The 14,861-nt window shown below is 38.3% G+C and overlaps 1 protein-coding gene across 5 annotated transcripts in view; it reads right to left on the bottom strand.

Annotated features, from left to right (window-relative positions):
• glis2b (GLIS family zinc finger 2b) overlaps positions 1-13,036 on the bottom strand; it is a 57,414-nt gene extending 44,378 nt beyond the window's left edge. For 4 of the 5 annotated variants that reach the window (XM_053652952.1, XM_053652968.1, XM_053652979.1 and 1 more), the window contains exon 1: positions 12,165-13,035. The gene's annotated coding sequence lies outside the window, so the exon portion shown is untranslated. Of the gene's footprint in view, positions 1-12,164 lie in introns of all 5 variants that reach the window. The other variant, XM_053652943.1, reaches the window with a different exon arrangement.
• Positions 13,037-14,861: the final 1,825 nt, after the last annotated feature.

Below are 14,861 nucleotides of genomic sequence, written 5' to 3'. Positions count from 1 at the left end.
AAAGAATTGGCCTTTCCGTTCCTTTCATAGGGGAATGTACGGTGCTGTGAAAAAGTATTTGTACTGATTTCTTTTGTTTTTGGGTGTCTCACATACTATATAGTTTTAGATCTTCAAACAAAATACAACATAAAACAAAGGCAACCTGAGTAAACACACAATACAGCTTTTATTTTTTTTATTGAAGCAAAAAAAGTTCTCCAACACCAATCACCAATGTGAAAAACTAATTGCCCGCTTAAATCTTCTGGGTGAGGTGCACTACTGTGCCGAATTTTTCCATTTGGAGATAATGGCTCTCACTGTGGTCCTTTGGAATCCCAGAGCCTTTGAAATAGCTTTGTAACCCTTCCCAGACTGATGTATTTCAATCACCTTCTTCCTCATCATTTCTGTTATTTCTTTCAATTTTGGCAGAATGTGTTACTGGGTAAGATCTTTTAACCAACTTCATGCTCTTGAAAAAGTTCTATCTGGGGAATTAATAACTACAGGGCAAATACATTTTCACACAGGCGTAGTTCGTTTTAGATAACGTTTTTGCTTCAATAAATAACCATCACTTAAAAACTGTATTGTGTTTACTCAGGTTACTTTTGTTTTATCTTAGATTTTGTTTGATTTTCTGAAACAATTTATTGAGATATACACAAAAACAGAATCAATCACGATGGGGCCAAACACAGCACCGTATATAAAGCACATAGTCAGGTCCATAAATATTTGGACATTGACAAGGCTAATGTTATTTTAGCTGTCTACCACAGTATATTCGAGCTGACAGTAAATAATAAATATAAAGCTAGTGTCTAAACTAGTATTTATTAGCCTATTAACTACCACATTTTGATTCCATGTTTTAGGTGTTAGTTCAGACAGTACTAAGGCATGTTGTTCTTAAAGTAATCTGTTTGTCCACAGGCAGAACAGGCAAGGGCATCTGTTAAGAGGAGGGAGAAATATATATTTATATACACACACATACATTTTCAATTTATTGTCTGGGCATAAATATTTGGACATTGACAAACATTGTGCCGTCTCCCACAGTATATTGTCTAGGTTTGTGTTATTTCCTCATTATTTCACTTACAAGTACACAGATATAAGGTCTAGGGTAGATTTTATGTGTGGCATTTGCATTTGGAATATGTTGTTAACTCTCAATATGAAGTCCAAAGATCTGCCACTGCCAGCGAAGCAAGCAATCATTAGGCTGAAAAATCAAAAACCCATCAGAAAGACAGTAAAAGTACGGTCAAACTAAAGTATGGTCAAATTGGCTATTTGGTACATTCTAAAGAAGAACGAATGCACTGGTGAGCAGAAAATAAAAACCTTCACAAAATTTGGCCAGAACTCGAAGAGGTAGGTGTATCTGTGTCAAACTGCGTCGTCTCTGACTTGCGTATTAGGGTTAATTTTTTTAAATTAGAAATTACTGTGAAGCTGCTTTTGACAACAGATCTCATTTATCAAGCTGGATGCAAACGTATTTGTGTGTAAATTGTTAATACAAATGTTTACACAAAAAAATGGATATTCATGAAAAATCCTGTGAATTCAGAAAAATGTTTGTATCCTACTCCTGCTCTTGAGTGTGTGTAAATCTACTTATAAAAAGACTAATGTAAACCTCGAATTTATCAACTTATAATCATATAATTTACATTTATATTTTTATATCTGGAATATACTGTCAAGTTTAAATTTCTTATTTTCATTACTTTGAAAGTAATAAAGTCAAGTGTTTATTACTTTTACCTAGCAAGATGTGTTTTTTAATAGAGACTCTGAAGCAATAAATTGCTACAGAGTCTCTACAAAAAAGTTCACTAGGTCAAGGTCTAAGAATACCATCAAGAAAATTTTGTGAAAACCAGTCATTTTATATTATTGGCATTAATTAAATAATATGAAAAATAAAGAAGGCCGGCCAACACAAACCAATAAATTAAGACAAATAAAACTAATCATTTAATTATGATAAAAGAAATGCAGCTGTATAAACAGAGGACAGTCTGGTCTGTCTGCACATAGCTGTAAACTGTAAACAAATGCTGCAGTTGAAGGAATATTTCTCTCTCCCTTATTATTAATAATATTATATATTATTAAATATTTTTATTGGCATTGTAGTGATTCAAAATAATTTCTACTTCTGTTTATCTGGCTTTACCCTGAGCCTTCACTTCGAGTCAAAAAAACTTCTGTTGGTGTTTCTCAGGCTTTGCCCTGAGAGATCGTTTTGTGCCCACAGCTGTCTGCGCACTTGAACTTTTATGGAGTTTTGTGGGTCTCACTACATGCAAATCAGCTGTACCATGCACGTGTATGGTCATTTACAATGATTGGAGTTCAACATACACATGCAAGTAAGAAAAAAACAGAGCAGTGCTGGTCTTCATGTAGTTGAAAACTCTGCCATATTCTTCATGGGGATAAATCCCATGTTTAATTGTTTTCCTAAAGGATTAGTATTTTTTAGGGCTATCGTTTTCCTTGGATTATTAGGGACCAAGCAACCAAAGGTGTATAGGCACCGATTGCTTTCATTAGTGTTCTTTATTCGTCTTCCGCTCTTGAGTCTTGAAATTTGTTATGAAATTTGGCACACAGGTAGAGGGCAGTCTCAACAGTAACCATTTTGGAGTCTCTATCTCAAACCCTCTAGCACCACCATGCACTCACATTTATGCCAATAACTTTTGAACCGTAAGGGCTAGAAACAAGCTTCTTTGACATCATTTTCCACCATGAAAATTTTTCCACCATTTTGAATTTACAAAAAAAACTACTTGTTCAAACTCCTCTTAGGCGGTTCATCCAATTTTCACCAAAATTGAATCAGATCATCTTCAGACCGTGCTGGAAAAAGCTATAAAAACTTTCTGATAGACCCATATATTGCATCAATGAATTCAATGAAAAGCATGCCAAAATGGACGTAACAGGGTGGCCAAAAATCATAAGGCTTGTCTCATTAGATTCAGTACGGCATACCAAGTCAAACGGTACCAAACTTTCCCATGTCGGCCATTTTGAATTTTGTAGTAAAATGCTATATTTTACGAATGCATTAGCATATCGCTAAAAAACTCTGTCTCATCGGCACTATGCCCTAAAAGTACTCAAGAGATTTTGACCTTGTGGTCAAAAAGTATAATGAAATTTAAAAATGCTAATAGCTTTTGTACAAGGTTGCCTATCGTAATGAATATGGCCTTGATAGATTCCGTGAGTCATGCCGAGAACAATAAATTAATTATGCCATAATCTGTCGAACTTGCTGTCTGCCATTTTGAATTTCGCTGAAAACCTACTTTTTTGAATTCCTCCTAGACCGTTGGCCCGATTTTCACCAAATTCGATTCCGATCATCTTCAGACCATGCCAGCCAAAAGTGCAAAGGGATTTTTGATATCTCGAATGGTTTCACCATGGCAAGGCAATACATTTATGGCAATTAAAGGGAAACAGGAAGTGTCTCTTATCTTCTGCATGCATTGAGTGTAAAATCTGTTTATAAAAATATGTTAGTCTTTATATTCTGGATTTGTATGCCTTTTAACTGAAACCAGCTTATAAAATTTTGTATTAATAATTTAATATTAAGTAATAGTTTTATAATTAAGTTACTTGAATGAATTCATATCTAAAAAGCATAAGCTATTAAAATTATAAACAAAAGAAAATTATTTAGATGTTAACAGTTCCTCAAGATACTTTCATAAGGATATATCCCCTCTACATCTAATCCAGTTTTTTCACCAGCAACAAAGGCCTGCTCAAATTCTGATGCACTGCAACTTTTGGGAATAGAAGCTCATGGAAAGAGGGAGGGAGCTCAGGGCACATAGACGTACAGCTTTACTGACGGGAATGGATTTGCCCAGACATAGCACTGAGCCCAGGCCCAGACTTGAGAAGGCTTTATTTCTGTTGCTGAAAAGCCTCCCTCATACCCTCCCTCTCTCCTTTTCTCACACACACACACACATCTTTGCTCATTGTAGTTGGGCTGAACTATTGTGGGTAATTCTGGAGAATCCAGGGTGTTGGCCATGCAAGTAAATAATAATATGAAACAGCTGTGCCTCTGTTTTAAGTGCAGGAGCTTTTGCTACAGTAAACTGTTGAGTGCTCAATGATTCAAAACAATCATGGTGACATGGCCATCTGGAGCCATACATGCTATCCAGACAAACATCTCTTGACATGAGCACCTAATTACATCATTTCCTGTTTTTTCTTCATTTCTATAGAGGTTCTCTCTGGCTGTGGCATTTTGTTTGAGATATCTCTCCTTCTCCGAAACACAGAAAGGAAAAACAGCTTCAAATAAAGAAGGGGAAAGAAAAAGAGAGGAAAAGTATAACAGAGGTTGCATGTTAGTGGTGTGGACTAAGGCACAGAACTCTGTCTGTATTTATTTTGGACCAAGTTACCACAGCCCCAACCCAAATAGTGGATGAACTGTGGATGGTTGGTGTGAGCCACAGACTATGGAGTTTCACCAAGGTTCTTGGTATCGGGAAAAGGGTAGTTCTTAACTGGTGTGAGGTAGCTATATGGCGGATGCAACACGAAGGACGAGAAGCAGCCATTCCAGGAGAAAACTGTAAGGCCACACTGTGATTAGTGGTTAGCATTTAACTGGAGAAGAATGCATGGTCTGGTTCCAGCTAAGGAGGGTCTGGTCTGGCCCTGATCAGTGTGTGACTCAGGCTTCTCTGTTCTCGTATCAGTTCTGAATCGGCCATCCAGAGTTTTGTCTGTCCAGATACACTCCCTTTAGCAGCACCGAGTAAGTATTCTGCACTTCTAAACTAAAAAATGAGCCTATGTATTAAAATGCTGAATGAAGACAGTGACTTTGCAAGTGAGACAATAAGTGACTTCATCTGTCAAAAAACTTATGTCCTTGTTCAATAGGTAAAACCATGAGGTTTTGCAATAAAGAAAACTGTGCAAGCTACAGTTAACGCCAAAGGTTTACATACACCTAAGCTAAAGACAAACAGTTTTTCACAGCTCACAGATTTCATATCATTATACAGTTCCTGTGTTAATTAATGTATCTATTTTATTTCCATAAGAGGTCATTGGAAAGAGGTTTATTTCAGCCTTTATTTGCTACACAAGATTTTCAATGGGTCAAATGTTTACATACACTTTGTTTATATTGCCTTTTAATTTCTTGAACTTGAAACAATTGCCTATTGTAGTCTTCCACAAGCTTCTCACAATGTTTTCCCAGAATTTCTGTGCATTCCTCCTGATAGAACTGGTGTACCCAAGTCAGGTTTGTGGGCCCCCTTGCTCATGCTTTTCAGTTCAGTCCACCAATTTTCTATGGGATTCAGGTCAGGGCTTTGCTATAGCCACTCTAACACTTTCACACTGTTGTCCTTAAAGTGCACATATTATACTTTTTTCAGCTATTACCTTTCATGTAGTGTGTTATAAAGCTGTTTGTGAATGTAAAAATTCTGCAAAGTTTAAAAAAATCAAAGTGTACAACAAACAGAGTTATTGACTACCAAAAGAAGGAACCAATTCTGAACAGTTGAAACGAGTTGTTAGTAATTCCAGACTTACTTCCTGCACTAACCTACATAGGTTGGTAACAAAAAACCTGCCTCTGGTCTTCACTGGCTGTACGCGAACAACGTGTACTTTGACACGCCCTTGAACATTACAGTTGAGGTTGTGTCCTGAAAGAGTTAGGTTCATGTCTAGAAGACATTCTTTAAAGCAAAACCACTTTGCATGGACTCACAAAGGATGAGGATGTAAAGCGTCAGTGGTTAAAATTCATTTTAAAACGATACCACAGCAGTTCAACTCCATCTTTCATCTGTGTTCAAGTCATTTCATTGACGACTGCTTCTCCAATCTAGCTTAAGTCAACGCGGGATTTGCAAAACTATTATTCATTAAAGATGGGGTCGTACCCACTTTATTTGGACCATCTTGCACCTCTGAACCACAACCTGTATCCAATCACAACAGACTGGGACATCTGACCAATCAGAGCAGAGTAGGCTCTCTGAAAGGAGGAGTTTATAGTGAACGGATCCTTGAGCGAATCATTTTCGAATCACACTCTAGAGCCATTTTGTTACAACTCAGTCCTGCTGGAAGACCCAGTTTTGACCATGTTTTAACTTTCTGGATGATGAGGTTGCTGCAATATTTCTATATAATCCTCTTTCCTCATGATGCCATCTATTTGCTGAAGTGCAAAAGTCCTTTTTCCAGCAAAACATGCCCACAACATGATGCTGCCACCCCCATGCTTCACACTTGGAATGGGGTTCTTCGGCTTAAAATCCTCACCCCTTTTCCTCCATACACAGAGTGGATCATTATGGCCAAAGAGTTAAATTTTTGGTTTCATGTAATCAGAGATATTTTAGGCTAGTCTTATGCTACATTTGATTTAATTCGGAAGTTTGAAGTCAGCTCGTAATGATGCAATATTTGACCACCATGCGTTCAAGGTATAAAGTGGTGGAAAAAACATGGCTGACTCCATACTTGTCTTTTGTTAGCAACAAGCTAGCCAGCTAACTGTGATGAGTAGAGTTGTTACGATTCACTCATTTTTGTCGATTGGTTATTAATCTTCACGATCTATATGCATCAATCATGGAGTATGATTTTTGATTCAATAATCGTTAGTGACTCTCAATTATTGATTTAAAATGCTAAAAATCAAATGCATCCAGATTACTTTATGTAGGTCACAATATTTAAACGAATTATTACTGTAGGTTATCTTGCTGAACTGGTGTGAATGGCAGGCGCAGTGTATTACATCATTACTGACAGACTACAGCCAGGTTATTAGCTAAAGCGGTGCACAAAAGAGTTGGCAGGCAGTGAGCCCGAAATCTGCAAGGCACCAGCTAATGTGGAAAAAAAGTTTGGGAACACTTTGGTTTTCACAAAAGACATGGAAAACTGGACAAATCAGTTGTAGTTTGCATACACTGTAAATTCGAGTTGAAGTATTTTGGGAATACGACAAACCTCAGCAACCATTATCTGAAGAAGCAAATGCCACAGTTGCTACTTTAAGTTCAGATATGGTAAGGTCTAATCCACCTAAACTATTTGGTCTGAATCTTCCCGAAAACTCCACTCGAACTCAAACTATATAACTGCATCCATTGCCAGGTTTATATGCATGGATATGCACCCTATTGTGAGCTGTTTTAAATGTGTTTTTGTGAATTCCTGATAGTTTTTTTTAATTGCACTTTTTATTCCTGCTTGCCTATATGTTCAGGAAATTTAGGCAATGTTTAGTTTTCATGCAATAAAAACTTTGTGCAATTAACAGTTTAAAGCAGTTTGTCATATTTTTTCTTGCTCAAGATACATTTGAAGTTAAATACTGTGAATAATACATTTTAAAAAGTTACTGAATTGAATTGCTGAATTGAATCATTGTTAAGTGAATAGAATCATTCTGAATTTTCCAAAAATCACTTCTGAATCAGATTGGAAACCAATGAATCGTGAATCGAATCGATTCGCTGTGAACCCAAAGATGAGTGATGTTTATTTTCCTCCTCAACACATCAAACTGCATAGTCAATGTTAAAGATTTAACAAGTGAATATAATATGTCTCTATGTTCATTGATCTAAAGCAAAAACTTGTATATACAGCATAACTCATTTAAAGGTAAGAAGTGCTACTTTCATTACATCGGATGCTGTGCGCAGCCATGTTGATTTGACGCCATTTCCTGATCTCAGGTTGAGAAGATTAGACAAAGTTCCTGAGTAGGAATTTTGAGTTGAAGGGGCATTTTTTGCCTTTTCATGGTCAAAAGTCAGGAATGATGAGTTACGACCTCTAGCTGAAAACAGTAGTAGAGTAGGGGCTTCATCCTTGCGCGATAGTCTTTCAGGTCATGTCAATGGAGAACACTCTTAATGGTAAATGCATATACTTTGGTACCTGATGCCTCAAACTCCTTCACCAGGTCATTTGTTGTTGTCTTGGGGTTTAGTTGAACCTTCAGACCAAAGTTTGCTCATCCCTGGGAGCTCATTTGTGCCTCTTCTTGAACAATGCAGTGTCTGTGTAGTCTCAAGATTTTTATGTTTGCATACAACTGTTTGTGGAACCTTCAGTTGTTTGGAAATTGCTATTAAGGAGGATACAAACTTGTGGAAGGTTTTTTCCTGAGGTCTTCCCTGAGTTGCTTGGATTTTTTTCATTATCAAGGTCAAAATGGCACCGTCTCTAAAGGTAGGCCATTTTACAGTCCCAGCTATGATAATTATGACAACTGACCAACCAGAAGTTTCTAAAAGTCATTGCATCCATTTCTGGAATATTCCAGACTGTTTAAAGAGACAGTCAATTTCATGTATGTACACTTTTGGCCCACTAATTCTTATACAGTGAATTAAAGATATCTCATTAAATGATTGTTTTAAAAAGGACCTCTGATGTAAACAAAGTATATACCCTAACTGTCTTGCCAAAAGAAATGTCTGGTAACATGAAATGAGTGGAGCTGTGAAAAACTGAAATTGTATGTAAACTTTTGGATTCAACTGTAAGTGACATGCATAAACGAAGAAAATTCAAACAGCATTAAGTAGAGCTACAGCAAGAGCTTTCTCTCAGCTCACTCCAACTATGAAATTATTTGACTGCTACTTTCACAGCAGATTATTACAGTTTTATCATTTACCCATAGTCATTCTCAACCAGTCAGGTGACCCCGTCTAAGAATCTCCTAAAACTTGACCCTTGAAGCTTCTGTCAAGAATCAGCAGGTTAGATCACTTGCTATGGTGTTCACGTGATACTATGCCACACTAAACTTTTTGTACAGTTGGATCCATAAGTATTTGGACAGTGACACTCTCTTCGTAATTTTTCCTCTGTACCCCACCACAATGGATCTGAAATGAAGCAATCAAGATGCGATTGAAGTGTAGACATTCAGCTTTAATTCCAGATAATTTCAGTTAATAATTACAGTCCCTATTTTCATAGGCTCAAAGGTAATTGGACAAGCTAACAATTATAAATATAAAGATTATCAATAACCATCCTTAAGGACTGTCAATGACTGTCTGAAATCTGGAACCCATGGACATCCCTAACTGCTTAGATGCTTCACCAGGCCTTTACTGCCGCTGCATTCAGTTGCTGCCTTCGCCTTCAGAAGCTCTTGGGTTGTTTTCGCAGTATGTTTTGGGTTATAATCCATCTGTACTGTGATGTGCCATCCTATCAGTTTTGCAGCATTTGACTGAATGTGAGCAGAATGTTTAGCTCTATAAACTTCAGAATTCATCCTGCTACTTCTATCAGGAGTCACATAATTAATGAACACCAGTAACCCAGTTACACTGGCAGCCATAAATGCCTATGCCATAACCCACCATGTTTGAGATATGATGTGGATCATGAACTCTTCCTTGCCTTCTCCATACTCTTCTATTCCCATCATTCTGGTACAAGTTAATCTTGATTTCATCTGTCCAAAGAATCTTCTTCTAGAACTGGGCAGGCTTTTTAAATGTTTTCTAGCAAAGTCTAACCTAGCCTTCCTGTTCTTTAGTGTCTAGTGTTGCCAGTGGTTTGTGTCTTGAAGTATACCCAAAGTATTTATAGTCATGAAGGCGTCTCTTGATTGTACACTTTGACAATGATGCACCTATCTCCTTAAGTGTTCTTGACTTGGCTAAATGCTGTTTAGGGGTTTTTCTTCACCAAGGAAAGAATTCTGCAATCATCTACTTTAGTGGTCTTCCAGTCATTCTGGTGTTGCTGAGCTCACCAGTGCATTCCTTCTTTTAAGAATGTAGCAAATTGTTTCTGCTGTCTCTCTGATAAGTCTGTTTCATTTTTTCCAACCTAACGATGGCCTCTTTGAACCGCATATCGAGTTCTGAGTTGAGTTCCCATGAACAGCTACCAAATGCAAATTCAACACTTGGAATCAACTCCAGACCGTTTATTTCCTTAATATGTCATGAAATACAAGGAAAACAGGCCACACCTGGCCATGTAACTGTTTATCTGTCAATTGTCCAATTGCTTTTGAGCCTGAGAAAATGGAAGGACTATGTAAAAAATGGCTGAAATTCCTAAATGGTTAATGCAATATTTTTGTTAAACCCATTAAATCAAAGCTGAAAGTCTACACTTAAAGTTTACACTTGATTACTTAATTTCAAATCCATATGGTGGTGTACAGTGGCAAAATTATGAAAACTGTGTCACTGTACTAATACAAAATGACCCAACTGTATGGCAAAAAACTGTCCACTAAAATTTTATGATCATGACAGGTCGATTATACAAGTGATTTTAATTTATTACATAATTTATATTATATTCAGATTTTCTTAAACTCCTATATTTAAAGCACTTTACAAATTTAGTATTAAAATGATGTGGTACATAAATAAATATTACTATTGTTTTTCCAATTCTGTACCACTTACAAGTTCCAATGGGTTTCAGCACTGTGTTTCTGCTTTCCGTTTGACCCCCTCCCAGTTCCATATAAGCTGTAGCCAAATTTGGTGCTCCTTGTCAGTCACTAAAGTAACAACCTGCCTAATGGTCAAATATTCGCTGCACTTCTTTTGGGTGGGCCTGGTTTGACCTTGTTTTCTCAACTAGGGAGGAACAAACACTGTGTTCACTAACAAGGCCCCTTACTGGGCCCTCCAGCTCCTCAGAGTTGCCAAATGTCTCAAATTCCCAAAACTTTCATTGTGGCTTTGATGACTGTGGTTCGAATTAACTGTGGTCTTCATCAGTACTTAAGAATGATTCTCTTTGATTTTTCACTGTGGAAGTGAAGGACTTTGAAGGACTTTTGAAGGACTAGCAGATTGATCCAAGATGAATTCAGCTGCTTCATATCACAGAAATGTATGCCAAGGATTACATTACAAAAAATATATATATATATATATATATATATATATATATATATATATATATATATATATATATATATATATATTAAAACCTGCATTACTTGCCTACTGTTTGAACTTCAGGTAAAGAATTATGGTCACTTCTGCACCTCTAAATTCAAACCCAGTGCACATATATGACCATACTTCACATAATTCTAAATGACCTACAGACTTTTATCTAGATTATGATTTATTTACCATACGGAATTCACCAAATCTGCACCAGTATGTGCTTTAATCTATAGACTATCTATCTGTTTTATGGATGTTTCATTTCTGTTGTTTTTTGAGTGCACTGTAGCAATTTCCTAAGGACGGCTGAATATGACATACCTATGGCTGTAGAGTATATGAATGAATAGGTTATTAAGCACATTATTAGAGCATACCGAAAGGCAAATCAGAGTGGTTTACTCAAATAGTGGAGAATATGGCCAAAAAGAGTGAAAGGGTCTCAAAGGCATCAAAATATTTACCCTCACGTGTATGGACAAGCAACGCAATGCCAAGATTTTGTACTGCTGCAACAATCAGAGAACTAATTCTTACAGTGTGACAAAGTACCTAACCAAAAGATTCTATGCTCCGGACCATGTACTTATCCTTGAATTTCAGATTCTCTTCGTCATTTGATTAATTACTTCCTGACGTGCAAGCTCTGCTGCATTCAAGCCATGCGTGGCCACCAATGACAACAGTCTCTGATCCAAGGGCTCAAACTCAATGCACTCCTCAATTAAGCCCAGGGTTTGTGGAATCACCTAACTGCTGCAAAACACTATTCATTCACTGCACATCATCGTTGCCAACCAGACTAAGCTGCACCGTCATCTTTCCAGGCTGAGCTTCTATTCATGTATTTCTATCCGAACAGACAAGTCACCAAAGAAGGCTTACATCAACATTTACCCCTTAATTGGGTGGATAACTGTATCTCTGCACTACCAAGAAGGTCCACGTAGCCAACACGGTGAACTGCGAGCCAAATGAAACAAACAATCATTAGAAAATGGGTCATTCACAATAGCTAGAAGTGACAGCTTGACACATCTCAATAAAACTACAGCCACGTCGTGGTGTCTCAAATATTTGTCAACAGCTGAGGAGACTGTGTGTGAGGACAATGCAACAACATCAGTGTGATACAGTCCACATTTAGGGTTAGTGAGTTTGTGAAGGCGGACTTACCTTTGGAGAAACTGAGAGATGAATATGGTCAAGCTGGCTTCGATTCGAAGCGTCGTAAAACTTTCCTATGAGAGTGGTTATACAAATTCCTTTGTTTAGTTTTGTTTTTAAAGGTGTTTTTTATTTATTTATTTATTGTATAATCGTCCGTCGGTGAACCGGGTTATTCTGTACGCCTGAATACACGTCGCGTCACCGTTCAGCAATCTGGCTCTATAGCGGTCTGCTGTCAGACCATTGTCGTTACAAAACGGACAGGAGCAACAAAAATAAGGAGAAAACTGCGCAAAAGCTTAACAAATGGTTAAAGAAAAACGCAAAACCGACCGTGACAAAAGAAACAGGGTGATAAACAGCCTAGTTAACGTTACTTTTCAGGAATAAGATGATTACTCTCAGTCGAGAACCTAACTGTGTCAACACTTGAAACAGTGTCTGTAATCTTCATAGGTTGAAGTCCAGTAACTGCGGTCATAAGAAAAAACAACCGTTGTCGATTTTTTTTTTCTGAGGCTCAAGGTGCATCGCGTATTAGCAAAGCTTGGTCAAGTGGTATTTTCTTTTGGTGGTCGTTCTCTTGGGGGGGTCTTAAAGGAGGGAGGGAGGGAGGGAAGGAGGGGGCCGCGCAGGGCGAGAGAAAGAAGAGATGTCTTGTCCAGATAATATCTCCTTAAAACGTATTTCCTCTCTAGTGTCTCCTCGTTCTTTTTCTTGTTTTGTTGAGGAAATAAACGCACTAAGCTGGTGGTATCAGCTATCCCCCCCCCACGGACTCGAGCCCGTGTGCGGTGTCTCCCTCCCGGTACGGAGCGGACACTGGCTCTGACTCCCTCACCCAAACTTGCTCCCAGGCTGCCCGCTCTGCGCATGCGCACTGCTCCGCCCCGTCAGCTGGGCCATACTCGGCTCTCCCTCTCTCCCTCCGCCTTGCCACGACGCGGCCACGTCCCAACCCGCGCACTACAGCCACAAGTGTAAACCAGCACGCCACCTAGGCGTCCCAAACCGCACACTTCTGCGCTGCTTAGTATATAAAAACATAGGACACCACCACATAATCAATATTTTGTCAGTATAGTAGTATCTTTTAAACCTCTTTCAGAAACCAAGATAGAAAAGTATCAGCAAAGAGGTTGATTCTATTCAGTTTGTTCGTTGAATTGACTTTCAGTCAATATTCTGAAACGACAGAATATACTTTTAAATGCTTTTAGTTCAACTCATTTACGTGTACATTTTGTCTTTCAAATGCACCAGATAAATCTAAAGCATCTAAAGTGCAATTATCATGTGAAATGAGGCTTTACTGAAAAAAAAGTTACATCTCCAAACAAGTAAAGAAAAACATACAGCAATAATAGCTACTGTATATAATATAAAGGTAAATTTGAGGTGGAAAAGAGGGAATTTGACACATCATTTAACAATTAAATGAGACATCTCTTTTTTGGTCTCTGCTGCTGGTCTTGATTTACATTTACATTTATTTATTTCGTAGATACTTTTATTCAAAACAGAGGCAAAAAAAATATACTACAAGCATATCGCTGACAGGAATCAAGTGTAATCTCTGATTAAATTGTTTTGAGAAACAGTCAAATCAACTACACACTACAAATCAACCACTACACTACACTACAATGTGCAATCTACAACATACTCAAGGAAGATTATCGGAAAAGTGCTGAGGACATAGAGGCAGCATGTCCCAAAAAGACAGGGTACATGAAGGACTGAGGGGTTGTACTACTCTGATCATCAGAGTTCATGCATCACACTGAAAATATCTTCATATTCCAGTTACTTAAAAATGATAGTACTCTGTTTGGAACATTGTTTAAATGACTGATGACTCACTGATTAAAAGCAAGTGTCAAGGACTTAAGGTTTAAGGTCTGAATTAACCCTGGATGGATCAGCAGTTCATTGCAGTGCACCATTCACATACACATTCACACACTAATTCACACCTAGGGGCAAATTAGCATAGCCAATCCGCTTACCTGTATGTTTTTGAACAGTGGTGAAATTACAGGAGGAACCCCATGCAAACAAGAAGAACAAGCTAAACTCAATTTTCCGAGCCACCATGTCTCACCATAAATTTAAGCTCCTAAGCTCCACCCTGAGGTTTGATGACAGGCTGACACGACCTCCACTTCACAGGCATGACAAGCTGGTTGTATTTCTGGGAGAAGTGGACGGATTGCCTTCCCCTGCTGTTCAACCCAGGCCAGGATGTCTCTGTGGATGAGCAGCTAGTCCCTTTCAGAGGCTGATGTGGATTTCACCAGTACATGCACAGCAAGCCTGCCAAGTATGGCATAAAGATTTGGGTCACCTGTGACGTCACAACATCCTGTGCATGGAAGATGTAAATCTACAAGGGGAAGTCTCCTGGAAGTCCTTGCAGAGGTGAACCAGGGAAAAGGGGTCGTTCTGGAAATGACAGAGGGGCTCCAGGGGAACACTATGACCTGCGACAATTTTTTCACCTCCTATGCACTGGCGGAGGAGCTTCTGAAGAGGAAGATGGCCCGAGTTGGTACAATTTGCAAGAACAATCCAGAGCTTCCCCCACAGCTGCTGCAGACAAATCATAGAACACTCCTGTCCAACCTCTGCTTTCAGTAAGATGCACACAGCGGTATCTTATATAACCAAATGTGGGAAGAATGTGCTGCTCCTTAGCACCAA

Source organism: Ictalurus furcatus, chromosome 2, assembly GCF_023375685.1.
Source record: "Ictalurus furcatus strain D&B chromosome 2, Billie_1.0, whole genome shotgun sequence".
Lineage (NCBI taxonomy): Eukaryota > Metazoa > Chordata > Actinopteri > Siluriformes > Ictaluridae > Ictalurus > Ictalurus furcatus.
The sequence above is the reverse complement of the archived record's forward strand: the minus strand, read 5'-3'. Positions and strand labels throughout refer to the sequence as shown.